The 10,357-nt window shown below is 32.9% G+C and overlaps 1 long non-coding RNA gene across 3 annotated transcripts; it reads right to left on the bottom strand.

Annotated features, from left to right (window-relative positions):
* Nucleotides 1-2,065: 2,065 nt before the first annotated feature.
* Nucleotides 2,066-9,925, bottom strand: LOC140175824 (uncharacterized). 3 transcript variants are annotated; one of them, XR_011866513.1, is made up of 3 exons: nt 7,715-9,925; nt 2,461-2,676; nt 2,066-2,351 (listed from the first exon to the last, which is right to left on the bottom strand). It is a non-coding gene; the product is annotated as an uncharacterized lncRNA (long non-coding RNA). The 3 variants fall into 3 exon arrangements; XR_011866512.1 differs by having other exon boundaries at nt 2,478-2,676; nt 7,715-9,923; XR_011866514.1 differs by lacking the exon at nt 7,715-9,925 and adding an exon at nt 3,628-4,223 and having other exon boundaries at nt 2,478-2,676.
* Nucleotides 9,926-10,357: the final 432 nt, after the last annotated feature.

Here is a 10,357-nt window from a genome sequence, read left to right as displayed (position 1 = left end):
AATGTTTGAAATATTTTATTTTTATCTCAAACATTTTATTTCGTGTTATTTTAGTCTTCTCGGTAAAATTACCATTTTTTTTCAAAAAACTTGTTAACATTATGATTTTCTTCTATTTAGCAATAAAAATTATTATTGTAGTGATTATAGTGATTGTTGTAATGATTTGAGAACGGAAGTAATAGAATAATAAGGGGAAAAAAGGATAACAATAGAAGAAAATGAGATATTTTTGGTAAAAAAAAATTTAACTTTGACAAGAGGATCAAAATAGGATGAAATAAAATGTTTGGAACAAAAATAAGACGTTTTAAACGTTAGGACGAAATTAAAATTTAGTCTAACATTAAGGATTAAAATAATATTTTACTCTATATTTACAATGATACTACGCGTACAAGCTTTTTGTAATCAAGTCCAATCAAGTTGACACAAGTCCAATAAAAAAAAAGTGTGCAGATGTGTTACCGCTTCTCTTTTTTTGCACTTTTCAGCATACAAATTTTGTTAGATAGCACAAAAATTTATTGACATAAATTTTTTTTGGTTCGATGAGTAAATATTCTAAACATGTGGTCCTTCAAAATTTTTTGTGCTGTGCATAAAAAATTTCTATGATGTGCCTACAAATTTTCTATTATATACTATAATTTATGTGCTATATGTATATTGTTGATTGGGTATTAATGTTTTGGACATGTAGTTCTTTAAAAAATTCTGTGTTGTGCACCAAAATTTATATGTTATGCACCAATTATCTGATGTATACGAAAATTCATGTGTTATGCGTATTTTGTTAGTTAGGTGTCAATATTTCTGGCATGTGGTCTTTTAAAAATTTATATGTTGTGCATCAAAATTTTCAGTGCTGTGAATTAAAATTTCTGTGCTCTAATTTGTTGAACATATATTGGAGGAGAAGAAAAAGATGAAGAAGATGACGACAACGATGACAACGATGATGATGAAAGAGGATGAAAAGAAAAAAGAAGGAGGAGAAGAAATCAAACAAGAAAAGAAGAAGATGACGACATTGAAGAAAAAGAAGAAGACGACGTTGAAGAAGAACTAGAGATGAAGACGACAACGGTAACAATGATGATGACGTTGTTGAAAAAGGAGAAGATGATGCTGCTGCTGCTGCTGATGATGATGATGATGACAACAATAATGATAATGAAGGAGGAGAAAGAGAAGGAGTAAGAAGAGGAAGAAGAAGAATAAGAAGCAGCAGCAGCGACAACGCGTATATACCTACATTTAAAGAAGCGTGCTTTGACTTGGTTGTGTACTTGGTTTAAAAAAGTTTGGACACTTAGCTTTGTTGATAAAAATTATATTGTCCATATATACCAATTAAATTAGGGTTAATTATCAAATTAGTCCTCGAAAGATTGGTCGATCATCATTTTCGTTCCCAAATGATTTCTTTAATCAAATTAGTTCTTGAAAGATTTAAAATTAGTTACGTTTGTCCTTTGGTCAATAAGTTAACAGTTTCTGTTAACAGATTCTTCAACCCCACTAACACCTCTTTTTGATGATATGTTCATTCTCAAGTGGACAACAACAATCTAGAATCAATTTTTATGAATCCTACAATAGCACAAACAAACCACAACTTATGAGGAATAATAGAATCATATGTAATATGTGCTCGTTCAAAAATGGTATCATTCATGAGAAATTATGCAGATAAAATATGCGTTATGTGTAGAAAAAAAGAGGAGTTATGATTACAGAATGTAATCCAGAGTAAGATGGAAAATAAAAAAAAGGGACTTCTCTACCTTAATTTGATTTTCTTATGCAACAGTTAAGGGAATCACTCTATCTTCTCCTGTTCAAACCCAAGTTTCTCAAATAAATTCAAAGAAATTTTTATTTGTAAAAAATTAAAAGAAAAAATGGCTACTAGATTTTAGAGGATTTTTATACCTCTTAAGTTTAAAACTCTAGCTCATAAGTTTACTATAATAAAAATGGGTCAAATCATTATTGGGGCTAAAACAAAAAAAATAAATAAATAAAATAAAATAAAATAAACATAAAATAAGTCTTAAAATAAATACTAAGAAAGTAATGCCTATTTGATTCAACTTGATTAACGAGAGTTTTCAATGCAACTTGTAAATAGTAAGACGTTTGGCTTTCCGTAATCATTAACCATTGTCTTGCCCAATTTTTTATGCATCTCTTGAACAAATGATTTAGCTGTGTTTGCAAAACCTTCTTTTTTTCTCTCTTAGTTATTGCTCTTGTAATGAGATCAATTAGCATATGATAGTTCTCGATTTGTCCCACAGAGCTCATATCATTCCCTCCCTCCTGAAAAAGATTCATTTTCAAATCTGCATCCAAATCAAAAGGAGATAAGTCAGAAACAGTAAAAGTAGCTGACATATTATACTCACTTGTAAGGCCAATCTTATAAGCATTGTTATTGATCTTTTCGAGCACCTGAAATAGGCCATTACCCCTAGGGTCTAACTTGAATTTTCTTTGAATAGGAAACCTCTTCTTTCTCAAACCTATACCTAGTCACCAAGTTCAAAAACAAGTTGTCTTCGATCTTTATTCACCCTTTGAGCTGTCAACCTGTTTTTCTTTTCAATCAACTCACGTGCTTTTAAGTGCATTGCTTTAACCTTTTCTGCTTTACCTTCTATATCCAAGCTAACAAGATCATGCAAAAGAAATGGTAATAAGTCCAAAATAGTTAAAGAGTTAAAACCACAAACAAGTTCAAAAAGAGAAAAGCCTGTAGAAGAATGAATTGTTCTATTATAAGCAAACCCAATAAAAGATAAACAATCTTTCCAAATTTTCAGATTCTTACCAACAACAGCACGTAATAAAGTCTCTAATGTTCTATTTACTACTTCAATTTGACCATCAGTCTGAGGATGACAAGTAGCAGAGTATAATAATTTTGTGCCCAATTTATCTTATAACATTTTTCAAAAATGACTAAAAAATTTTACGTCACGATCAGAAACAATAGTTTGAGGAATAGCATACAAGCGCACAACCTCTCTAAAGAAAGATTAACAATGTTTGTTGCATCATCAGTTTTATGACATGCAATGAAATAAGCCATTTTACTAAACCTGTCTACCACAACAAAAATGCTATCTCTACCCTTCTTAGTTCGAGACAAACCAAGAATAAAATCCAAAGAAATATCAACCTATGGATCTATAGGAACAGATAACGGAGTATACAAACCATGTAGTAAAAATTTATATTTAGACTATTTACATACAATACACTTAGCACAAAATTTTTCAACATCCCTAAGCATGTGTGACCAGTAAAAATGTTCAAATAACACATCCAATGTCTTATGCATACTAAAATGACCCATTAAATTCCCATTATGTGATTTCCGAATAAGTAAGTCCCTAATAGAACAAGCAAGCACACAAATTCTATTACCACAAAACAGAAAACCTTCATATCTATAAAATTTGTTATACACCATGTTCACAAGAGCCATAAATAACAGAAAAGTCAAAGTAGTGGCATACAACTCCTTTAAAAACTCAAATCCTAACAACTTACAAGTAAGTGTAGTAATCAAATCATACCTCCTAGATAAAGTATCAGCAACTACATTCTCTTTACCTTGTCTAAAGGCAATCATATATAGAAATGTCTCAATGAAATCCACTCATTTAGCATGTCTTTTATCAAGCTTGCCTTGTCCCTTTAGGTGCTTCAAAGATTGATGATCCGTGTGAATCACGAACTTCTTAGGTAAGAGGTAGTGTTGCCAAACCTCCAAAGCTCGAATCAAGGCATATAATTCTGTCTTAAATTGAATATTTACGCTGAGCTTAATTCAACTTTTCACCGAAGAAGGCAATGGCTCGCTTTTTCTGAATTAAAATAGCACCTATACCAATCCTAGAAGCATCACATTCGATCTCAAAGGTTTTATCAAAGCTAGGTAAAATAAGAATAGGGGCAGATCACAAACAATCTTTTAAGGGTATGAAATGCAATTTTTTGTTCCTTTTCCATTTAAACCCAATATCTTTTTTGATAACCTCTGTGAGAGGCGTAGCAATGGTAAAAAATTTTTTCACAAATTTCCTGTAAAACCCAGCTAAACTATGAAAACTTCTTACCTCAGAAGCATTCTTGGGCGTTGGCCATTTACGAATAGCCTTCACCTTTTCCTCATCAACCTCAATTCCACTCATACTCACAATAAAACCAAGAAATACAAATTTATCAATAAAAAATGTGTATTTTTTAAGATTGGCATACAATTTTTCTTTTTGAAACACTTCCAAAACAGCTAAAATATCTGATAAGTGGTCTTCCAAACAAGTGCTATAAATGAGAAAATCATCAAAATAAAAAACAAATTTACCCAAAAATTCTCACAAAACATGATGTTTGGTTTTAGTATAGTCTTTCAATCATCTCTGAATTTCATTCTAATTTGATGATACTTGCTTTTCAAATCAATTTTAGTGAATATGCATGCATCATGTAACCATCATGGAATGCTCGACGGTTGAACTGCCAAGGTCTTTCCAATAATAAATGACAAGATTGCATTGGCACCACATCACACAATGCCTCATCAACATATTTTTCAATAGAGAATGCAATTGTCACTTGCTTATCAATTTTGATCTCACCACTGTCATTCAACCACTGCAACATATATGGTTTAGGATGTCAAACACATGTCAAACTCAATTTTTCCACCATAAGTGTACTAGCCACATTAGTCCAACTCTCACCATCAATAATCAGACACCACAACTTTCCACCCACTAAGCATCTAGTGTGAAAAAGACTTTGGCATTGCTCTAGGCTATCTTCTTTCACATGCAAATTCAAAGCACGTCTAACAACAAGAGATTCACTATGGACTGCATACTTCACATCACCATCAGAATGATCCTCCAAAGGTGGCATACTATTATAATCAGAATCATCACCATGATCAGAATCAAACAGAATATCATCTCCTCTAATAATCATCATTCTCATGTTTGGGCAATCACTAGCATAATGACTCATACCATGACACTTGAAACATTTAATATCTCTGTGCCAAGAAGCAATAGAAGAATAGTTAGAATTATCTTTCTTTGTAGCATCAAACAACTCCTTGGATTCAGCACCCTTAGTCTTTGTTGTGTCAGCATTATGAGATTTCCACTTTGAATTAGCATGAGACAATCTACTTGGTTCTCTTCCTTGTTGTTGCCTATCCACCTTCATTGTCATACTGACTAAATCCTCTATCTCCACATAATGATGTAACTCCACCACATTAGCAATTGCTCTATTCGAACCACCTACAAATCATGCCATAGTAACCTCAGTACCCTCTTCTATGTTGGCAATGATCATAAGCATCCATTTTCTTATGGTAGTCTTTAACAGACTTAGAGCCTTGAGTCAGCCGATGTAACTTCGGATGCACTTTTCTATAGTAGTATGAAGGCATAATCTCTTCTTTATGAGGCGCTTCATAAGATCCCAAGTCTCTATAGAATGATCGTCATTCCAACGGCTTGTCTTCACTATTTCATCCCACCAAAGCAAGGCATAGTCAGAGAACGCAACTACTGCCAAACGAACCTTCTATGCCTCAGAGTAATTATGACAAGCAAAAATTCTTTCCACCTTACGTTCCCACTCCAAATAAACTTCATGATCGTTTCTCCCTTTGAATGGTGGTATTTGCATCTTGATGCCATTGATATTGCTAAATCTTGACTTCTGTGTCGAGGTGTTATATCCTCATTAGAGTCATCATTAGAAGGTATATGATTCTGACGCCGATTCTGGAAAATTTCTTGTTTAGTATTCTTGGACAATATCTGTGTCACCTCTTGCCTCTATTCTTCCAATTCAATCAAGTGATTAGTTAGTTGTTAAATGACTCTTTCCATCATTCTCATGTCAATTAGAGTTTCTTCTAAGTGAGCTGCCACAACAAAAAACTTGTAAAAATTGTTATAGAAAGGACCTCGCAATCACTCTTTCACGTGTTTCATTTAAGGATGGACACTCGTGTTTATTCTCAAAATTGGCTTTTATCCTCTATTGAATAAACGACTTTGCTTTTTACCACTCTTGAAATTCCTATGATTGTTGTACTTTAGAAACCAAATAAAAAGAGAAGAACTTGATCACTAAGAAGTTAATTAAGTTACAAGATTAATTGGAATAATAAAAAAATTAGCAAAGTACGACACAATAAAGATAAGGATCAAACTAACATAAACACAGTAAAAAAAGGGAGGAACAATATTAAAATTATATGAATATAAATATCTTTTTTTTTTCTTGGACCGTTTTTTCTTTTTTGGGGAACAATTTTTTTTTGTAAGGACTAGTTTTTCTTTTTTTTTTTTTGGTGCAGGTGAATGCACTTTGACTTTGTATTAGAATGTAAAGGCTATAAAGGAAAGTAGAATTAAAACAATGACAAAACCAATTTGTACATTAGTAATTAAAAGTCTAAGGTATGGTCTAAATTGAAATTCCAAATATTTGTGGTATTACAATAAGAAGTAAGTGACAAGACTGAAAACCGAATTGAAACACGAAAACAAGGACATACTATAAACACAAAATGAATACGATCATGAGTTTTTTTATTAGAACACAAACCACATACACAAGATTATGATGAGAACACAAGAAAAATAAAATAGGCTAATAAGAATTAGTCTAATACCTAAAATTTAATACCAAATGATATGGAACATAATCTAGAGTAAGATGGAAAATAAAAAAAGAGACTCTTCTACCTTAATTTAATTTTTTGATGCAACAGTTAAGAAAATCACTCTACATCTCCTGTTCACACCTAAGTTTCTCAAAGAAACTCAACAAAATTTTTATTCATAAAAAAAGGCTACCAAGTTTTAGAGAATTTTTATCCCTCTTAAGTTTAAAACCCTAACTCATAAGTTCACTAAAATAAAAATGGGTCAAATCATAATTCGGCCTAAAACAAACAAAATAAAATAAAATAAAATAAACATAAAATAAGTCTTAAAATAAATACTAATAAAGTGATGCCTATTTGATTCAACTTGACTAATGAGAGTCTTCAATATAACTTGTAAATAGTAAGACGTTTGGCTTTCTATAATCGTTAACCATTGTCTTGCCCAATTCTTGATGTATCTCCTAAACAAATTATTTAGCCATGTTTGCAAAATCTTCTTTTATTCTCTTAGTTGTTACTCTTGTAATTGGACCAATTGACATATGACAGTTCTCAGTTTGGTCCACGAAGCTCTCGTATCAAAGTTATGTACTAAATTATATTGGAATTGATATTGTTGTAGGAGTTATCCCCAAATCACGTAAACAAATTGGAAAAAAATTGAAGATAAAAGGTTTTAAAACTTAAAAGTAAGATTAAACCCAATCGAAGGTGAAGGTATGACTCTAAACTCAGATGATGTTTAGATATCCCATTACTTAGAAAATCATAAGAACGAAACTCAATTACCCACATTATTTTCTGGGAGAGAAAAAGTGAGAACTTGAGAATTGAAATTTTATTTTACCCCATGAGAGTTATTCACAAATAGATACTGAGCTCGATGAAGAATTCATATAGCTATCCAAAAATCTTTTTTAAAAGACACGGAGATACAATTTTTAAACTCATAATTCAAAGAATGCAATAAAAAATTAAAAAATATAACATAGCAATGATTACCTCTGACGTCGGTGTGGTGGCTGGTGCCACCTCACACCGGTGTGATGGTGGCTTGTCGTGCAAGAATTGTGCTCTCGAATTTTTCACTTGTCGTCGTCAATGAAACTTCCATCTTCTTCTTCATTTCAGATCAGAGATTCGTCTTCATGCTTTTGGAGGAGAGAGACTTTGGGGTAAAAAAAGATGAAATAAATACAAAATGGGGTCATTTTGTGTCAATCCAATCTTGTGAACCAACACAACGTCATTTTAGCAGTAGTAATTTGTCATTTAACATTCCGTGTGGCCAATCATTAGCGAAAACTAAGGTTCTGAGAACCGGACCGGTCATCAAACCGCTCTTGTTACTGGTTCACTGGTCCAACTAGTCTAACCGATGGTCCAATCGGAAAAACCGTTTTAGAATAAAATAATAAATAAATTATAATTAAACACCCTAAAATATAATTATAGTCTAATATAAATCTTAAAAAGATCAAAAGTACATTCGCAACCCTAAAACAGCAACACCAGTATATTATCGAACAACAACAATGAAACAGCAACACATTATAAAACACTAAAACAGCAACACCAGTCTATTATCAAAACACTAAAACAGCAACACCAGTACATTAGCAACATCATTCAGCAAGGCAGTGATGACACTAAACTAAACACTAAAAACAGCAAAATCAGTAAATTATACTACATATCAAAAGTTCAAAACAGAGCATTCAGTAACCAAGCATTAGCATTAGCAAGGAAGTGATGACACTAAATTAAACAGAGCATTACAAGGAGGTGTTGACACTAAAAACAACAAAATCAGTACATTATACAACATATCAAAAGTTCAAAACAGAGCATTCAGTAACCAAGCATTAGCATTAGCATTAGCAAGGCAGTGATGACACTAAATTAAATAGGCAAATTATTTTTTCAATGAATAAAAAGAGCAACTAATTATGGAAGAGAAAAAGAACATGAATATATGATTACATGAAATGAAATGAGGAAACAATTGAACTGATAAGAAGAAGTTGTGATAGATGAGTGATTTTTGAAAGAAAAAAGAGAGTGACCATTAGCATCTGAGCTACCAATTGTTTGAACAAGACCCAAGCACAAAGTAAATGTGCAACCAGAGACAGATACTTCATGTAAAATTGAACAGATATCCATAGACTCAAGTTTGCAGGTTCCATTAATAAAAATTGAACAGATATTATTTGTTGGTAAAGCTCCTTCTATGGTTGGCTCATAACTATCAGGTTCTGGAAATATTACTTCTTGCTTCAAGATTTCAGGATGCTAGCAATCAACATCTTCAGAGATACTAAACATATAGGAGCCAGAAATCAAATAGTCCTTAAAAAATAACATGAAAAACAGCAAAAACATGAAAAACAGGAACTCAGAAAACAAATAGCACAAGAAAAAATAGCAACAATCAAGAACAATAAGAATAAATACAGCAGTGAACAAATATCACCAATCAAAAACCATGAACAAACAGCAACAATTAGCAACAACAATAAACACAACACTAAACAATTAAATAAAAAAATACATCTGAACAACAAAAACAGTTCCATAATTACTGTAAAATAAAATAATATAAATTGCTCATAACAGAAAAATCTAAGAAAATTATTACTCATAACAGGAACAACTCAATAATGTTCAATAATACTCATTACTCATCATCAGTAATAAAAACAAGTCTGCAATTAAATAATTGATCATGAACGAACAAACTAAATTAAATTGATTCAGGAAACCTAAGAAAACTCAAAACAGATAAGCAAGAAATTACTTAAAAAAAACCATGAACAACACAGATTCAGCATTTCAGATGAGGGAGAGGGAGCTCAGATCATGGCTGAGCACTGGCATAAGCTCAGCCAAAACAGAGGCCGAAGCGTGGTGAAACTGTTGATAACAGCAGGCTGGAGCAAAAACAAGGGCTTGAGGCAAGCTCGACCAAGCGGCGAAGAGGGAGCACCGTGGCGGAAGCACAGCGATACAGAGGCGACGGAAGCTCAGAACAGACGCGGAAGCTCAAAGCTGACGGGAAAGCGAGGCGAGCAGATGCGTTTCGACGACCATGGGTGCAGTGCGGACGGCGGCGGTAGCGCGGTGGCAATGACACAGCTTGAAGAAGAAAGTGGCTTTGGAGGCTAGGTTTTGTTGAGAGAAGGAAGCAGATGCGGTGAGTGAGAGAGACAGAGAGGGAGTGGGTCAGGAGGGTGTTTTATTTATTTTTTTTTGTTGAAAAGTGAAAACCGGCCGGGTCCCGATTCGGTCTGACCGGCTGGTTCCCGACCGGTTCAACGGTTCATTGACGGTTTACAAATTAACAGTTTTAAGATACTAACCGAACCGTTATTGTTGTCGGTTCACAGTTAGACCGGTCGGACCGACCGGTCCGGTCCGGTTTTCAAAACATTGGCAAAAACTATTAACCTATTGACCGAAGGACAAACATGACTAATTTTAAATCTTAGAGAGACTAATTTGATTAAAAAAGTCATTCTAGAACGAAATTGACAATCGACAAATTTTTTGGGAACCAATTTAACCATTAACCCAATTAAATTACTCTATATTCATAACAATGACTTTTTTTACCGTCTATATTTATACTTTTACTCTTTTATT

Source organism: Arachis hypogaea, chromosome 10 (assembly GCF_003086295.3).
Source record: "Arachis hypogaea cultivar Tifrunner chromosome 10, arahy.Tifrunner.gnm2.J5K5, whole genome shotgun sequence".
In the NCBI taxonomy this organism is placed as follows: Eukaryota; Viridiplantae; Streptophyta; class Magnoliopsida; order Fabales; family Fabaceae; genus Arachis; species Arachis hypogaea.
This window is presented reverse-complemented; position numbering and strand designations above follow the sequence as displayed.